At 43.4% G+C, this 19,545-nt stretch overlaps 1 long non-coding RNA gene across 2 annotated transcripts in view; it reads right to left on the minus strand.

Moving 5' to 3' along the window:
- Positions 1-19,545, minus strand: part of LOC143769202 (uncharacterized) — a 117,838-nt gene that overhangs the window by 24,047 nt on the left and 74,246 nt on the right. The window contains exons 3-4 of one of the 2 annotated variants that reach the window (XR_013214259.1): positions 17,769-17,882; positions 17,021-17,142 (exon numbers count right to left, since the gene is read on the minus strand). The exons of the other annotated variant lie outside the window; for it this stretch is intronic. This is a non-coding gene — a long non-coding RNA (uncharacterized LOC143769202). The remainder of the gene's footprint in view (positions 1-17,020; positions 17,143-17,768; positions 17,883-19,545) is intronic. 2 annotated transcript variants of the gene reach the window in all.

A 19,545-nucleotide genomic window follows, 5' to 3' on the forward strand; every position in this document is an offset into this window, starting at 1 on the left:
CGTCCTTGTTTGTTTTTGCATTTTGTTCCAGTTCACAGCTGCTGTTTCGTTACTGTGTCTGGAAAGCTCTTGTGATCTGAAATTGCCACTCTGGTGTTATGAGTTAATACTAGAGTCTTAAAGTAATTTCTGGATGGTGTTTTGATAGGGTTTTCAGCTGACCATGAAAGTACCCTTTCTGTCTTCCTGCTATCTAGTAAGCGGACCTCGATTTTGCTAAACCTATTTTCATACTACGTTTGTCATTTCATCTAAAATCACCGCCAATATATGTGGGGGCCTCTGTCTGCCTTTTGGGGAAATTTCTCTAGAGGTGAGCCAGGACTGTATTTTCCTCTGCTAGGATTAGTTAGTCCTCCGGCTGGCGCTGGGCGTCTAGGGATAAAACGTAGGCACGCTACCCGGCCACTGTTAATTGTGCGGCAGGTTTAGTTCATGGTCAGTTTAGATTCCATCTTCCAAGAGCTAGTTCTTATATATGCTGGGCTATGTTATCTCGCCATTGAGAATCATGACAGTTTGACCGGCCAAAAAGGGTTAAATTATTGGCTGAGAAAGGAGAGAAAAAAGAAGTCTGCTGAAATTTTTTTTTTTTTTTTTTCTCTAGTTCTGAGTGTGCTCATAATTGAATCACTTGCTAGTCTGCCTATACTGCAGCCTTCCTCTCTTTCTCTCCTTCTAATCCTTGAATGGCTCTGTGTTCACCTGTTTGAAATGGATCTTCAGAGTGTAGCTACAGGTTTGAATAATCTCGCCACGAAGGTACAAAATTTGCAAGATTTTGTTGTTCATGCACCTATGTCTGAACCTAGAATTCCTTTGCCTGAATTTTTTTCAGGGAATAGATCTTGCTTTCAAAATTTTAAAAATAATTGCAAATTGTTTTTGTCCCTGAAATCTCGCTCTGCCGGAGATCCTGCACAGCAGGTCAGGATTGTAATTTCCTTGCTCCGGGGCGACCCTCAAGATTGGGCTTTTGCATTGACACCAGGGGATCCTGCGTTGCTCAATGTGGATGCATTTTTTCTGGCCTTGGGGTTGCTTTATGAGGAACCTCATTTAGAGCTTCAGGCGGAAAAAGCTTTGATGTCCCTATCTCAGGGGCAAGATGAAGCTGAAATATACTGCCAAAAATTCCGTAAATGGTCTGTGCTTACTCAGTGGAATGAGTGCGCCCTGGCGGCGATTTTCAGAGAAGGTCTCTCTGATGCCATTAAGGATGTTATGGTGGGGTTCCCTGTGCCTGCGGGTCTGAATGAGTCCATGACAATGGCTATTCAGATCGATAGGCGTCTGCGGGAGCGCAAACCTGTGCACCATTTGGCGGTGTCTACTGAGAAGACGCCAGAAAATATGCAATGTGATAGAATTCTGTCCAGAAGCGAGCGGCAGAATTTTAGACGAAAAAATGGGTTGTGCTTCTATTGTGGTGATTCAACTCATGTTATATCAGCATGCTCTAAGCGTACTAAGAAGCTTGACAAGTCAGTTTCAATTAGCACTTTACAGTCTAAGTTTATTCTATCTGTGACCCTGATTTGTGCTTTATCATCTATTACCGCGGACGCCTATGTCGACTCTGGCGCCGCTTTGAGTCTTATGGATTGGTCCTTTGCCAAACGCTGTGGGTATGATTTGGAGCCTTTGGAAGCTCCTATACCTCTGAAGGGGATTGACTCCACCCCATTGGCTAGTAATAAACCACAATACTGGACACAAGTAACTATGCGTATTAATCCGGATCACCAGGAGATTATTCGCTTTCTGGTGCTGTATAATCTACATGATGTTTTGGTGCTAGGATTGCCATGGCTGCAATCTCATAACCCAGTCCTCGACTGGAAAGCTATGTCTGTGTTAAGCTGGGGATGTAAAGGGACTCATGGGGACGTACCTTTGGTTTCCATTTCATCATCTATTCCCTCTGAGATTCCTGAATTCTTGTCTGACTATCGTGACGTTTTTGAAGAACCCAAGCTTGGTTCACTACCTCCGCACCGGGAGTGCGATTGTGCCATAGATTTGATCCCGGGTAGTAAATACCCTAAGGGTCGTTTATTTAATCTGTCTGTGCCTGAACACGCTGCTATGCGAGAATATATAAAGGAGTCCTTGGAAAAGGGACATATTCGTCCTTCGTCATCTCCCTTAGGAGCCGGTTTTTTCTTTGTGTCTAAGAAAGATGGCTCTTTGAGGCCATGTATTGATTATCGACTTTTGAATAAAATCACGGTTAAATATCAATATCCGTTACCACTGCTGACTGATTTGTTTGCTCGTATAAAGGGGGCCAAGTGGTTCTCTAAGATTGATCTCCGTGGGGCGTATAATTTGGTGCGAATCAAGCAGGGGGATGAGTGGAAAACCGCATTTAATACGCCCGAGGGCCACTTTGAGTATTTGGTGATGCCTTTTGGTCTTTCAAATGCCCCTTCAGTCTTCCAGTCCTTTATGCATGACATTTTCCGCGATTATTTGGATAAATTTATGATTGTGTATCTGGATGATATTCTGATTTTTTCGGATGACTGGGACTCTCATGTCCAGCAGGTCAGGAGGGTTTTTCAGGTTTTGCGGTCTAATTCCTTGTGTGTGAAGGGTTCTAAGTGCGTTTTTGGGGTTCAAAAGATTTCCTTCTTGGGATACATTTTTTCCCCCTCTTCCATCGAGATGGATCCTGTCAAGGTTCAGGCTATTTGTGATTGGACGCAACCCTCTTCTCTTAAGAGTCTTCAGAAATTTTTGGGCTTTGCTAACTTTTATCGTCGATTTATTGCTGGTTTTTCTGATGTTGTTAAACCATTGAGTGATTTGACTAAGAAGGGTGCTGATGTTGCTGATTGGTCCCCTGATGCTGTGGAGGCCTTTCGGGAGCTTAAGCGCCGCTTTTCTTCCGCCCCTGTGTTGCGTCAGCCTGATGTTGCTCTTCCTTTTCAGGTTGAGGTCGACGCTTCTGAAATCGGAGCTGGGGCGGTGTTGTCGCAGAGAAGTTCCGACTGCCCCGTGATGAGACCTTGTGCTTTTTTTTCCCGTAAATTTTCGCCCGCCGAGCGGAATTATGATATTGGGAATCGGGAGCTTTTGGCCATGAAGTGGGCTTTTGAGGAGTGGCGTCACTGGCTTGAGGGGGCCAGACATCAGGTGGTGGTATTGACTGACCACAAAAATTTAATTTACCTTGAGTCTGCCAGGCGCCTGAATCCTAGACAGGCGCGCTGGTCGTTGTTTTTCTCTCGGTTTAATTTTGTGGTGTCATACCTACCGGGTTCTAAGAATGTTAAGGCGGATGCCCTTTCTAGGAGTTTTGAGCCTGACTCCCCTGGTAATTCTGAGCCCACAGGTATCCTTAAGGATGGAGTGATATTGTCTGCCGTTTCTCCAGACCTGCGGCGGGCCTTGCAGGAGTTTCAGGCGGATAGACCGGATCGTTGCCCACCTGGTAGACTGTTTGTTCCTGATGATTGGACCAGTAGAGTCATCTCTGAGGTTCATTCTTCTGCGTTGGCAGGTCATCCTGGAATCTTTGGTACCAGGGATTTGGTGGCAAGGTCCTTCTGGTGGCCTTCCCTGTCACGAGATGTGCGAGGCTTTGTGCAGTCTTGTGACGTTTGTGCTCGGGCCAAGCCTTGTTGTTCTCGGGCTAGTGTATTGTTGTTGCCCTTGCCTATTCCGAAGAGGCCTTGGACGCACATCTCGATGGATTTTATTTCGGATCTGCCTGTTTCTCAGAAGATGTCTGTCATCTGGGTGGTGTGTGACCGTTTCTCTAAGATGGTCCATTTGGTTCCCTTGCCTAAGTTGCCTTCTTCTTCCGAGTTGGTTCCTCTGTTTTTTCAAAATGTTGTTCGTTTGCATGGTATTCCGGAGAATATCGTTTCTGACAGAGGGACCCAATTCGTGTCTAGATTTTGGCGGGCATTCTGTGCTAGGATGGGCATAGATTTGTCTTTTTCGTCTGCTTTCCATCCTCAGACTAATGGCCAGACCGAGCGGACTAATCAGACCTTGGAGACATATTTGAGGTGTTTTGTGTCTGCGGATCAGGATGATTGGGTTGCTTTTTTGCCATTGGCGGAGTTCGCCCTCAATAATCGGGCCAGCTCTGCCACCTTGGTGTCCCCGTTTTTCTGTAATTCGGGGTTTCATCCTCGATTTTCCTCCGGTCAGGTGGAATCTTCGGATTGTCCTGGAGTGGATGCTGTGGTGGAGAGGTTGCATCAGATTTGGGGGCAGGTAGTGGACAATTTGAAGTTGTCCCAGGAGAAGACTCAGCTTTTTGCCAACCGCCGTCGTCGTGTTGGTCCTCGGCTTTGTGTTGGGGACTTGGTGTGGTTGTCTTCTCGTTTTGTCCCTATGAGGGTTTCTTCTCCTAAGTTTAAGCCTCGGTTCATCGGCCCGTACAAGATATTGGAGATTCTTAACCCTGTGTCCTTCCGTTTGGACCTCCCTGCATCTTTTTCTATTCATAATGTTTTTCATCGGTCATTATTGCGCAGGTATGAGGTACCGGTTGTGCCTTCCGTTGAGCCTCCTGCTCCGGTGTTGGTTGAGGGTGAGTTGGAGTACGTTGTGGAAAAGATCTTAGACTCCCGTGTTTCCAGACGGAAACTCCAGTATCTGGTCAAATGGAAGGGATACGGTCAGGAGGATAATTCTTGGGTGACTGCCTCTGATGTTCATGCCTCCGATCTTGTCCGTGCCTTTCATAGGGCTCATCCTGATCGCCCTGGTGGTTCTGGTGAGGGTTCGGTGCCCCCTCCTTGAGGGGGGGGGTACTGTTGTGAAATTGGATTCTGGGTTCCCCCGGTGGCCACTGGTGGAATTGAACTTGTGTGCATCATCCTCTCTGTTCACCTGTTCCCATCAGGATGTGGGAGTCTCTATATAACCTTGCTCCTCTGTCAGTTTCATGCCGGTCAACAATGTAATCAGAAGCCTTTCTTTGCATGTTCCTGCTACTAGACAACTCCCAGCTAAGTTGGACTTTCGTCCTTGTTTGTTTTTGCATTTTGTTCCAGTTCACAGCTGCTGTTTCGTTACTGTGTCTGGAAAGCTCTTGTGATCTGAAATTGCCACTCTGGTGTTATGAGTTAATACTAGAGTCTTAAAGTAATTTCTGGATGGTGTTTTGATAGGGTTTTCAGCTGACCATGAAAGTACCCTTTCTGTCTTCCTGCTATCTAGTAAGCGGACCTCGATTTTGCTAAACCTATTTTCATACTACGTTTGTCATTTCATCTAAAATCACCGCCAATATATGTGGGGGCCTCTGTCTGCCTTTTGGGGAAATTTCTCTAGAGGTGAGCCAGGACTGTATTTTCCTCTGCTAGGATTAGTTAGTCCTCCGGCTGGCGCTGGGCGTCTAGGGATAAAACGTAGGCACGCTACCCGGCCACTGTTAATTGTGCGGCAGGTTTAGTTCATGGTCAGTTTAGATTCCATCTTCCAAGAGCTAGTTCTTATATATGCTGGGCTATGTTCTCTCGCCATTGAGAATCATGACAGTAGTGTGTTACTAGCATTAATGTTTGAAACTGTGGTCCCAACTCTTTTCAGGTCATTGACCAGGTCCTCCTGTGTAATTTTGGGCTGATTCCTGACCTTTCTCAGAATCATCCTTACCCAAGGAGGCGAGATCTGGCATGGAGTCTCAGACCGAGGAAGGTTAACAGTCATTTTTGTGTTTTTTCCATTTTCTAATAATTGTACCAACTTTTCACCAAGCTGCTTGCATATTGTCATGTAGCCCATCCCAGCTTTGTGCAGGTCTACAATTTTGTCCCTGGTGTCCTTAGACAGCTCTTTGGTCTTGGCCATGATTAAGGGGTTGGAGTGTGATTGATTGAGTGTGTGGACAGGTGTCATTATCTAAAGCTAGTAAGCTCAAACAGGTGCAATTAATACAAGTAATGAGTGCAAAGTAGGATGACTTCTTAAAGAAAAACTAAAAGGTGTGTGAGAGCCAGAATGCTGGTTGATAGGTGATCAAATACTTATTTCATGCAATAAAATCCAAATTAATTATGAAAAAATCATAAGATGTGATTTTTTTTGTTCTTTCTTTTTAGATTCTGTCTCTCACAGTTGAAGTTTATTTACGAGAAAAATTAGATGTCTCCATACTTTGTAGGTGGGAAAACTTGCAAAATCGGCAGTAAATCAAATAGTTATGTTCCCCACTGCATATGAATATATATATATATATATATATATATATAGATCACCAAAGCTACAAATCCAACCTTCCCAGTTATGTCATCTCGTAGTCAGCCCACCTGCCCAAAGTAAGGTCTTCTAAGCTGTCTTATGCTGATAGTCCACTCCCTAACTGCGGAGAGCAGTCCACTCATTTGACCTCTGTTTCTCATACCAAGGATCAAGATTATTAACAGCTAATCCCAAGGGAGCTGGGTGGCAAACCCACTGAACCAATATTTATGACATATCCCAGGAACTGGACAACTCCTTTAAGCTATTACTTTGCTCCCTAGTCATACAGATGATGAAGGGTGAACCTAAAAATACCGAGGTTGTTCCAGCCATTCTATGATGAAAAATCATCCAAAGGGTGAGCTCTCATCTGCGTTTAAACTCAGCGAGTGCAATGTCAAAAAACTTGCATTGTACTTGCTACTATGTTAGTTAACTAGTATAATCTAAAGTTAACCTGGTATGGTACCAAATATTTCCAGTACCATCTCTATGCTGATGACACCCAATTATACAGTTCTTCTCCTAATATCACGCCTGCCTTTTTAGAAAACACCAGTGATTGTCTTACCGCTGTCTCTAACATCATGTCCTCCCTCTATCTGAAACTGAACCTGTCAAAAACTGAACTCCTCGTGTTCTCTCCCTCTACTAACCTACCTTTGCCTGACATTGCCATCTCCGTGTGCGGTTCCACCATTACTCCAAAGCAACATGCCCGCTGCCTTGGGGTTATCCTTGATTCCGAGCTTTCATTCACCCCCCACATCCGATCACTGGCTCGCTCTTCTTATCTGCATCTCAAAAACATTTCTAGAATTCGCCCTTTTCTTACTTTCAACTCTGCAAAAACTCTTACTGTTTCACTTATTCATTCTCGTCTGGTGTCAGTATTCCGGGTTTTCTAAGTTACCTTGTGAATGTTTTTGCCCTTTGTTAAAATGGAGTTTGCTGTCTGCCCTACTTCCTGGTCATTTGTTTAAAACCCGGGTCAGGTGTCAGCCTCACTGCTGGAGTATTCTGCTTGGTTTCTCCATCAGCTCAGCTGCTTGTCTGCTGTACTTCTACCCGTGGCTCTGGACATTCTCTGCCTATGTAAGTTACGCTCTCAGTCTGTTGGCTTGGGAACTTAACCCTTGGTTCTCTCCTCCGGGTAAGAACTCTGTTTGGAACTGTGTTTGGGGCTTTTGCTGCTGGACTTAAGGCCCCGTCTCACTTAGCGATTTACCAACGATCACGACCAGCGATATGACCTGGCCGTGATCGTTGGTAAGTCGCTGTGTGGTCGCTGGGGAGCTGTCACACAGACCGCTCTCCCCAGCGACCAACGATCAGGGGAACGACTTCGGCATCGTTGAAACTGTCTTCAACGATGCCGAAGTCCCCCTGCAGCACCCGGGTAACCAGGGTAAACATCGGGTTACTAAGCGCAGGGCCGCGCTTAGTAACCCGATGTTTACCCTGGTTACCAAAAAAAACAAACACTACATACTCGCCTTTCGGTGTCCAGGTCCCTTGCCGTCTGCTTCCTGCTCTGACTGAGCCGCCGTACTGTGAGAGCAGAGCGCAGCGGTGACGTCACTGCTGCGCTCTCACTTCTCACTGTACGGCCGGGAGTCAGTGAGAGCAGGAAGCAGACGGCAAGGGACCTGGACACCGAAAGGCGAGTATGTACTGTTTGTTTTTTTTGGTAACCAGGGTAAACATCGGGTTACTAAGCGCGGCCCTGCGCTTAGTAACCCGATGTTTACCCTGGTTACCAGTGAAGACATCGCTGGATCGGTGTCACACACACCGATTCAGCGATGTCAGCGGGGCCTCAACGACCAAAAAAAGGTCCAGGCCATTCTGACACGACCAGCGATCTCGCAGCAGGGGCCTGATCGCTGGTACGTGTCACACATAGCGAGATCGCTATGGAGGTCGCTGTTGAGTCACAAAACTTGTGACTCAGCAGCGATCTCGCTAGCGATCTCGCTATGTGAGACGGGGCCTTAAGACTGTGTTTGCTACTTAATCCTTATTTACTCCCCCCGGTGGGAGCTACTGGAAATTACACCAGTATAATTCTTTATGTGAACTTGTTTCTGGACTTACCCGTGTTTATGCCACAACTGAGATAAACTTATGAACTTGTTTCTGGACTTACCCGTGTTTATCCCACACCTGGGATTAACTTGTGAACTTGCTTCTGGACTTACCCGTGTTCGTCCCACACCTGGGATTAACCTGAGGACTTGTTTCTGGACTCCCTGTGTTTACTTCATACCCGGATTTGACTCTTTCTGCACCAGCTGTGTTTGGATCTGCACGTCACCCGTCTCACTCACCTTGCCAAGGACTTTGGCCTAAGAACTCTTCTGTTTCGCTGTATATGGCTAAGGGACTTGTGTCATTGCAAGTTATCTATATATTGTTTGTGTGTTTTTGCTGTGTTACAAATACACTATTTTACACTAAAGAAACCCGTCTCTGTCTGTTCATTGCCCCATGCTACCAGAATCTTAAGAGTTCCTACAATAGTATTACAGGATACTCCAGCCTAAAAAAAAGATTCTGCTGGGGCAATGACAGAGACACGGGTAGACAAGATGTTTGCTATGATTAACTCCTTGCAGCAGGAGGTGGCGGCTGTACAAAGTAAAATTAGAGACATGGACTCCCGGGCTAACCACAATGCGCAGGTGTTTGGTCAGGCTCTCCAAGATTTACGTACCTTGATAGACGCCCAGGTTACACCACCTGCTCAGCATACACCACCTGTTCAGCATACACCACCTACCAGTATGCCTAAATTGCCTCCTTTTCGGTTTAATGGTGACCGAAGTCAATTCCGTGGGTTTGTAAATCAATGTATATTATTTTTTGATGTACATGCCTCCTACTATCAGTCTGATAGATCGAAAGTACTATGTATTATTATGTTGTTGACATCACGGGCACTGGCTTGGGCAAATCCTATGGTAGAAAGTCGCGATGTCCAAATAATTTGGATGATTTTCTGGCAGCTATGGCGCAAATGTTTGATGATCCCAACCGCCGTGCCTCCGCTGAAAAATCCTTGCTTTCCTTACGCCAGGGGAAACGTTCAGTCATAGAGTATATTACGGAATTTAAGAGGTTAGTAGTGGATACCAACTGGGATGAAAATGCTTTGTTACCAATTTTCAGGAAAGGGTTGTCCAGTACAATCAAGGATGAGCTAGCTCGCTCAGAATCTCCACAGGAGTATGAGTTATTCTTACAACACTGTGTGCGTATTGATATCCGCCTAACTGAACGCAGACAGGAGAAATGGGCAGCGGTAAATCGCATTACTAATTTTACTCTTCCGTCTAGGGAAACTACCAGTAAGAACCCGCGGGAAGCTGAGGAGGTGCCGATGCAAGTGGACTCACTACAGAAACGTGAAAGTAATGAACGCTGTGAATATCGCTTTCGAGAACGCTTATGTTTTTACTGTGGCCAATCAGATCATTTTCTTATTAATTGTCCTAAATGTCCCAGGCGACCTAACAAGGTATTGGCGGCAGTAGGGGATTATGACAATACGGACACTGAGTCAGAAGTTTCGGAGACCAGTTTACATCTAGATGCTGTGGTTCCCCTAACAGTGATGTCAACTTCCCCTAAGGATCAAGGGGAGAAATACTCACATTGTTCTCTTCCTATTCAGATTCTGTGGGAGGGACAGTGGATAACAAGTTCTGCTATGATAGATTCTGGAGCAGGTGGAAATTTCATGGATTCTTCTTTTGCCAGGGAACATGGTATTAAGACACAGCTAAGAGCCTCACCAGTCACCATGGAAACGGTGGATGGTTCTCCGTTAGTTTCTGGGCCAGTAGACCGGGAGACGGTGCTTCTGAAGTGTAAGATGGAACCAGACCATCTGGAAACCCTATCATTTATGCTAATATCTTCTCCTCATTTTCCTGTAATTCTAGGAATTCCCTGGTTACGGTCACAGAACCCAAATATCAATTGGGAAACTAAGGAGATATCCTTCCTTCCGAAGTGTAGCTCTACCATCAGTCCACAGGTAATGGCTCCAGTTACCCAGAATTTGGAGGAAACGAAACAGGTATCTACTCTCCCTCTGGTTTACCAGGAATTTTCAGACATTTGTGACAAGAGGAAGGCAGATCAACTCCCTCCACACAGACCATATGACTGCCCCATAGAGCTGCTTCCCGGGGCAGCGATTCCTTTCGGCCATGTTTACCCGTTGGCAGCTCCAGAATTAAAGACTTTACGGGAGTATATAGACGAGAATTTAGCCAAGGGGTTTATCCGACCATCTTCTTCACCAGCGGGCGCTCCCATATTCTTTGTAAAGAAAAAAGATGGCACTCTAAGACCGTGTATTGACTATCGGGAGCTAAACAAGGTAACCATCCGTAACAGGTACCCGTTGCCGTTAATTCCTGAATTGTTGGAGAGAGTTCGCCAAGCTAAAATATTCACCAAACTAGATCTTCGCGGAGCATATAATTTACTCCGTATACGTCCCGGAGATGAATGGAAAACAGCTTTCAGATGTCGGTATGGACATTTTGAATATCTAGTGATGCCATTCGGACTCTGTAATGCTCCTGCTGCTTTCCAACACTTGGCCAACGATATTTTCAGGGATTTACTGGATCATTATGTAGTCATTTACCTGGATGACATCTTGATTTTCTCTGATTCCCTACAGGAACACCAGGAACATGTCAAGACCGTGCTCAGACGTTTGAGAGACAACCATCTGTATATCAAACTTGAAAAGTGTGAATTTCATTGCTCCAAAATTCAATTTTTAGGCTATGTTATTTCTCCCCAGGGATTGAATATGGAGTCCAGCAAGATCCAGGCGATCATAGATTGGCCGGTACCAGGAAACGTCAAAGAGGTACAAAGATTCATTGGCTTTGCTAACTTTTATAGACGTTTCATCCGGAATTTTTCGGAAATTGTCCGTCCCATCACTCTCCTTACTAAGAAGGGGAGGAAGTTTGTATGGTCTTCGCAAGCCCAGGAAGCCTTTGATCGCTTAAAGGTTTGTTTTACCACGACTCCGATATTGACACACCCGGACCCTGCACTGCCTTTTGTCGTGGAGGTGGACGCTTCTGACTGTGCACTGGGAGCAATCCTCTCACAACGAACCGGAGATAAAGGTTTGCTGCACCCGTGTGCCTTCTTTTCTCGCAGGTTATCATCTGCTGAACTGAACTATGATATTGCAGATAAAGAACTGTTGGCAATCATTTCCGCTTTTAAGGAATGGAGACACCATTTGCAGGGAGCAACTCAACAGGTAGTGGTGCTCACAGACCACCGTAATCTGGAATTCCTCAAGTCCGCCAGATGTCTCTCTCCTCGACAAGCTAGGTGGAGTTTGTTCCTAAACCAGTTTGATTTTGTCATCTCGTACCGCCCAGGTTCACGTAATGGGAAAGCCGATGCGCTATCCCGAATCCACACGATGGACTCCGTGCCTGGGACCCCGTCTAAGACCATCTTGTCGGATGCCAACTTCATAGGAGTGCTCCAGGACCGGGACCTGTGGGAGGAGATCAAGCTGGCCTATGATGGTGACGTATTTCTTGCTACCCCACCTGACAATGTGAATCTTGTCTTACAGAATGGTGTATGGCTTAGAGATCGCTGTATTTATGTCCCTGAGGCTGTGAGACTTCGAATTCTCAAATTGGTCCATGACTCCGTATTGGCTGGTCATCGGGGGGTACAGAAGACGCAGGAATTTTTAACCCGTTTTTTCTGGTGGCCTACCTGTTTGAAGGATGTGAATGACTATGTCCGCTCTTGTGAGGTTTGTGCCCGGTACAAAGTTCCTCGTGTTTCACCTACTGGCCTTCTTAAGCCACTACCCGTACCATCTCGTCCTTGGGGGTCTATTTCGATGGACTTTATTGTGGAGTTACCCACCTCCGGCGGTAAGAATACTATTCTGGTGGTAGTGGACCGTCTAACAAAGGCTGCTCATTTTATTCCTTGCAGTGGTCTTCCCTCAGCCACAGAGACAGTGGATCTGGTTATCCAGAATGTTTTCCGGCTGCATGGGGTACCAGATGAGATCATCTCTGACCGGGGAATACAATTTACCTCTAGGTTTTGGAAAGGATTTTGTTCTGCACTCCACATTGTTTGCTTGTCTTCTGCATACCATCCTCAGACCAATGGGCAAACCGAACGAACCAATCAAACCTTGGAGCAATATCTACGCTGTTACGTCAGTCATTTGCAGGATGATTGGCTGAAGCTTCTTCCGTTAGCGGAATTCTCGTATAACAACTCACAGAGCAGTTCCACGAAGGTAACGCCTTTTTTCGCCAATTTGGGATATCATCCAAATATTTTGCCTAGGTCTCCGGTTGCTACTTCGGTACCAGCAGTTCAAGACAGAGTGGCAGTGTTGCAACGTAATCTTGAAGTTTTGAAAGACTCCCTGACCGCAGCACAGGAGCGTTACAAGAAGTCGGCTGATAGATTCCGGAAACCGGCACCCATGTATAAGGTAGGAGACTCGGTTTGGTTGTCTACCAAGAATCTAAAATTGGGTGTTCCTTCGCAGAAGCTGGGGCAGAAGTTCATCGGTCCATTCAAGATCACTGGGATTGTGAGCTCTGTTGCTTGTCGGCTGAAGCTGCCACGAACTCTAAAGGTACACCCAGTATTCCATGTTTCTTTATTAAAACCAGTCTCTCTCAACACATTTCAGGGACGTATCGTACCTCCTCCTCCACCAGTGTTGGTTGATGGCGAAGAACAATTTGTTGTACAGGACATTATCGATTCAAGACTTCATAGGAATCGACTTCAGTATCTGGTTAGATGGCAGGGTTATTCTCCTGAAAACGATTCTTGGGAACCAGTAAGTAACATCAATGCTCCCCTGAAGGTTACTCAATTTCATCGTAGATACCCAGGCAAACCTGGTCCAGGATCGTCCTGAGGCCGTTTCTAGGGGGGGAGTAATGTCAGTATTCCGGGTTTTCTAAGTTACCTTGTGAATGTTTTTGCCCTTTGTTAAAATGGAGTTTGCTGTCTGCCCTACTTCCTGGTCATTTGTTTAAAACCCGGGTCAGGTGTCAGCCTCACTGCTGGAGTATTCTGCTTGGTTTCTCCATCAGCTCAGCTGCTTGTCTGCTGTACTTCTACCCGTGGCTCTGGACATTCTCTGCCTATGTAAGTTACGCTCTCAGTCTGTTGGCTTGGGAACTTAACCCTTGGTTCTCTCCTCCGGGTAAGAACTCTGTTTGGAACTGTGTTTGGGGCTTTTGCTGCTGGACTTAGACTGTGTTTGCTACTTAATCCTTATTTACTCCCCCCGGTGGGAGCTACTGGAAATTACACCAGTATAATTCTTTATGTGAACTTGTTTCTGGACTTACCCGTGTTTATGCCACAACTGAGATAAACTTATGAACTTGTTTCTGGACTTACCCGTGTTTATCCCACACCTGGGATTAACTTGTGAACTTGCTTCTGGACTTACCCGTGTTCGTCCCACACCTGGGATTAACCTGAGGACTTGTTTCTGGACTCCCTGTGTTTACTTCATACCCGGATTTGACTCTTTCTGCACCAGCTGTGTTTGGATCTGCACGTCACCCGTCTCACTCACCTTGCCAAGGACTTTGGCCTAAGAACTCTTCTGTTTCGCTGTATATGGCTAAGGGACTTGTGTCATTGCAAGTTATCTATATATTGTTTGTGTGTTTTTGCTGTGTTACAAATACACTATTTTACACTAAAGAAACCCGTCTCTGTCTGTTCATTGCCCCATGCTACCAGAATCTTAAGAGTTCCTACAATAGTATTACATCTGGACTATTGTAACTCTCTACTAATCAGCCTCCCTCTTACCAAACTCTCCCCGCTCCAATCTGTCCTGAATGCTGCAGCCAGGATCATATTCCTCACCAACCGTTACACCGATGCCTCTACCTTGTGCCAGTCATTACACTGGCTACCCATCCACTCCAGAATCCAGTACAAAACTACTACCCTCATCCACAAAGCACTCCATGGCTCAGCACCACCCTACATCTCCTCTCTGGTCTCAGTCTACCACCCTACGCATGTCCTCCACTCCGCAAATGACCTCAGGTTAGCATCCTGAATAATCAGAACCTCCCACTACAGTCTCCAAGACTTTACACGTGCTGCGCCGATTCTTTGGAATGCACTACCTAGGTTAATACGATTAATCTCCAATCCCCACAGTTTTAAGCGTGCCCTAAAAACTCATTTGTTCAGATTGGCCTACCGCCTCAACGCATTAACCTAACTATCCCTGTGTGGCCTAATAAAAAAAACAAAAAACAAAAACATAATCAGGTTTCTCGCATCATGTTCTCATACAGTTTATGCAGTTAATAGCTCTCTGTGTCTGTACTGCTACATACTTAGGCAGTTAACTGGTTCATGCAGCTTTACATGAACACCTGAGCCTTACACTATGGCTGGTCCAAATAACTAAAGCAATTGTTACCATCCACCTCTCGTGTCTCCCCTTTTCCTCATAGTTTGTAAGCTTGCGAGCAGGGCCCTCATTCCTCCTGGTATCTATTTTGAACTGTGATTTCTGTTATGCTGTAATGTCTATTGTCTGTACAAGTCCCCTCTATAATTTGTAAAGCGCTGCGTAATATGTTGGCACTATATAAATAAAATTATTATTATTATTATTTATATGTACGCATTATAGCATTGTACCTAAGGTACCTATACAGTACTATAATGGTTTCCGCGCCGTAATATAGTAAATGATCTGCACTTACACTTTAGTATGTACTTAAAGGATTTGTTCACTACTAGGACAACCCCTTTTTGATCAAAAATGTTTGGCCCCGATAAAATAATAAAGCTTATACTCACCTCATGTGCCGGCGCTGTTCCAGCTGTATCGACAATCAGCCATGAAGAGGAAGTCCGGGCTGCAGCTGATCTCGGACTTCCTCTTTATGCTCAATTCAACAGGCGGTGAGGACAGTGATGCCAATGCTTACAACAACAGTACTGGAGCCCCGGGATGGCGCATGCCAACACTACGGAACGGCGCCAGCATGGGAGGTGAGTATAAGCTTTCATATTTTATAGGGGCCAAGTGAGGGGTATGACAAGATGTTGTCCAAGTAGTGGACAACTTATTTAAGGCCAGTATTAGCTTTAATAGCTGTTTCAACCATGGTTTAAAGCTATGTAACTAAATGGTATTTATGCTCACATTATAAAGTACCTGTTTATTGCCAATCCGTGGTGTCCTATTTTATAGGCTCTTAGCCACTTTTTACCTATTGACCCCCCCTGTATATGCTTTTAAATTTGTATGTAAAATAAAGATTATTATTTATGTAGTTAGTTCTTTGTGCACTTCTTTCTTCTCTGTATAATGTTAGTCAATGAGACAGTCCTCATCTGTAATTGGGGTGAGAAAAAATGACAGCAGCATTTAACCACCGCTTCCGGCCATTGGGCTGGAAATGCGCGCATCACCGACCCCCGTCATGTGATCGGGGGTCAGCGATGCGTCGGCATAACAACCAGAGGTCTCCTTGAGACCTCTATGGTTGTTGATGCCGGCTTGCTGTGAGCGCCACCCTGTGGTTGGCGCTCATGGCAAGCCTGTAATTCAGCTGCATAGGAGCGATCTGATGATTGCTCCTATGTAGCTGAGCTGATCCAGTTGTGCCAGCTTCTAGCCTCCCATGGAGGCTATTGAAGCATGGCAAAAGATAAAAAAAAATGTTTTTAAAAATATGAAAAAAAAAAAAAAAAGTTTAAATCACCCTCCTTCCGCCCCATTCAAAATAAAACAATAAAAAAAACAATACACACATATTTGGTATCGCCGTGTTCAGAATCGCTCGATCTATCAATTAAAAAAAAGGATTAACCTGATCGCTAAACGGTGTAGCGAGAAAAAAATTAAAAATACCAGAATTACGTTTTTTTGGTCGCCGCAACATTGCATTAAAATGCAATAACGGGTGATCAAAAAAACGTATCTGCACAAAAGTGGTATCATTAAAAACGTCAGCTCGGTATGCAAAAAATAAGTCCTCACCCGACCCGAGATCCTGAAAAATGGAGACGCTGCGGGTATCGGAAAATGGTGTAATTTATTTTTTTAGCAAAGTTTGGAATTTTTTTTCACCACTTAGATAAAAAATTACCTAGACATGTTTGGTGTCTATGAACTCGTAATGACCTGGAGAATCATAATGGCAGGTCAGTTTTAGCATTTAGTGAACCTAGCAAAAAAGCTAAACAAAAAACAAGTGTGGGATTGCACTTTTTTGCAATTTCACAACACTTGGAATTTTTTCCCACTTTCTAGTACAAGACATGGTAAAACCAATGGTGTCATTCAAAAGTACAACTCTTCCCGCAAAAAATAAGCCCTCACATGGCCATATTGACGGAAAAATAATAAAGTTATGGCTTTGGGAAGGAGGGGAGCGAAAAATGAAAACGCAAAAACGAAAAAGGGCTGCGTCTTGAAGGGGTTAAAATAACAGCATAATATCATATAGCATAATTTTTTACTGGCCCCTAACAGGTTACATTGTATGGGCAGACACGATTCGAACCTTGCGGTTCTTATTCATTGCATACCACATAGATTACAAATCACCCTTTTATACAACATCCTGTTGAGATCAGGTGGTTACAAATAGTTAATCTAATTTAATCAAACAACCTCCACCCATTAAAACAAAATTCCTTATAAAGTTCCTATAGTTAAAAAACAGACAATTAATACTTTATCTTGATATTATAATAGAGATATATTTACCTGATGAAGACACATCATCAGGATGAAAACCTGATTGATATATATATTTTTGGACAATTTTTCTTTTTTCCTTATTATATGGTGAAATAAATCTCTTTCAATCAGCATGTCACAGCCTACACCTACAGGGGATGCAGACCCTTTAGCATCAGAATTGTTTAATAATGGACATGATATACAAAGACGCAATAAAGCTGAGCTAATTTTTTCATTAGACTCGGGGGGAACAATCTCAAATGAACAATGATATGACTGCACCTATGAAAATGTTGGAAAATTTACTAATTATTGAAATTAAAACTTGGTGGGATTGTACTACTCTTCAATCTTATATGGAGAAACAAATGATCACTTGAGGTCTAAGACTCAAAAAAATAGCCACTACAATTTATTCTGAAGAGTTTAAATAAAATGGCAAGATATCTTAACAAACTGTTCACTACAATTAATGAAACTTATCATAGAATAGGAAGAGCTTGACCTTAAAGATATCACTAAAGAAATAAAAGAATTGAGAACAGTGATAAAAGACAATCCACCAAGTAAACAATATGAAGTATTAAACAAATCTACGAATAGAAAAATTTCCAATATGGAGGAAAAAATAATGGCCACAAAGAAACATAAATTTGAGAGAGATCGAGAGGATTATGCAAAGAGTGAAGTGTATCATTGGAAGCGAAATAATTCTAATAAATCTCTCTCAAAATTGATATTAAAGAAAAAAGGACACAGTAGACACACTCACTGGAATAAGAACTCTTCCAAAAAAGTCAGCTTTAATGACACCGATTCCTCTTTAGAAAACACAGATTTTCTTACATCAGAAAATGGATCCTCACCAAACAATTTTCTTTTTGTCCTACAAACGAATTCGATGTATATAAACTTTGTTAGATATTAAAGAATTTGCTAGAAGTCTATCTTTACGATGTCATTTTTATAATGAAGAAACTAATACTGAAGAAACAGTTTGCAATATGGGCCATAATATAGACATAGAAATTATTATTATTTATTATTATAGCACCATTTATTCCATGGCGCTTTACATGTGAGGAGGGGTATACATAGTAAAAACAAGTACAATAATTTTGAACAATACAAGTCATAACTGGTACAGGAGGAGTGAGGACCCTGCCCGCGAGGGCTCAGTCACAATCTACAAGGGATAGGTGAGGATACAGTAGGTGGGGATAGAAATAACAAACATGTCAAACTTTGAGGAACAGAATTCTATCTTTACCCTCCAACATTTGGCAGCAGAATCTTTGGATAAGAACATCAATAAAAATCTACAATTTAGAGTTAAAAACTCATACTTTTATCCAATACAGTCTTCCCTCGGCTTTTGATGATTTCCAATAAATAATAGAAAAAGAACTACTTACTAAACGAAAAAACAAGGAATACAATTTCCACCTCCAACCTGACATGGAAAGAAAAGAGAGCTCTGGATGAACTTTCCTCTAATAAAGACTCAATAATCAGAAGCGCAGACAATGGAAGCGCAGTGGTTCTTCTTAAGGCAAGTTTATATGAACAATTAAATTTGGACATGTAATCAGACGATCTAATGTATCAAGAATTAAGCTTTGATCCTACTAATAAATTTTCTAGCAAAATAAAAAAAAAATAGTCCAGGAAGGGGTTAATATGGGAGCTGTTACAACAAAACTTGCGCCCCATAGTAGTGGGAATAGGAAATTTGGGAGAAAATTTTAGTTTTTGGCTTGATCTATTCTTACAACCATTGGTTAAAAATATTCTGGGCTATTTAAGAGATACAAAACAAATAATATCCTCACTGTTTGGCCAGCAAATTGTCGCTGGCTTTCTTGCGATGTTATTGGTCTCTACCTCAGTATTCCCTATACACTAGCACTAGAATCACTGTCTACTGTCTTAAAAATTCATATAATATCCAAAAGCTTTTTGGATATTATATGCTTCTGAAGTGCCATAGTAATGGATTTAGGACAGTATATTGGAGTTTAAGTTATTGTCTTAAAAATTCATAGCAACTATACACCAGTTATAAATGAATTTATAATTATGGCAGCAGAATACCTTTTAACGCCGAATTATTTTTAATTTAATCAAAAATTTTATAAACAACAACAAGGAACCCTGATCGGCGCAGGTTTCTCTCCAGCCATAGCTAATAATTATATGGCAATATGGGAAGAAAGGTGTATTTTCTCAGCTGCGTCCGAACTATCTGGTGATATGGTAGTTATCGTGACGACCTCATCCTGATATGGGATGGGACTGTGGAGGCAGCTGGAGAGTTTGTAAATAAATTAAATCAAAATAAAATGAATCTAAAATTCACTTGGAATACTCAGGATAATTTAATAGACTTCCTAGATATCGCTTTAAAATTATCACGTTGTTTTATGTATAGGAGGTGCAGCTTCATCCAGGGCACTTTGCAGGGTTTCATTATAATGTTTCAGTGCAGAGTCAGGAAATGAGAGGGAGGAGTTAGGGGCAAATGAGGACTTCAAATTCTCCATAAGTTT

Source organism: Ranitomeya variabilis, chromosome 4 (assembly GCF_051348905.1).
Source record: "Ranitomeya variabilis isolate aRanVar5 chromosome 4, aRanVar5.hap1, whole genome shotgun sequence".
Lineage (NCBI taxonomy): Eukaryota > Metazoa > Chordata > Amphibia > Anura > Dendrobatidae > Ranitomeya > Ranitomeya variabilis.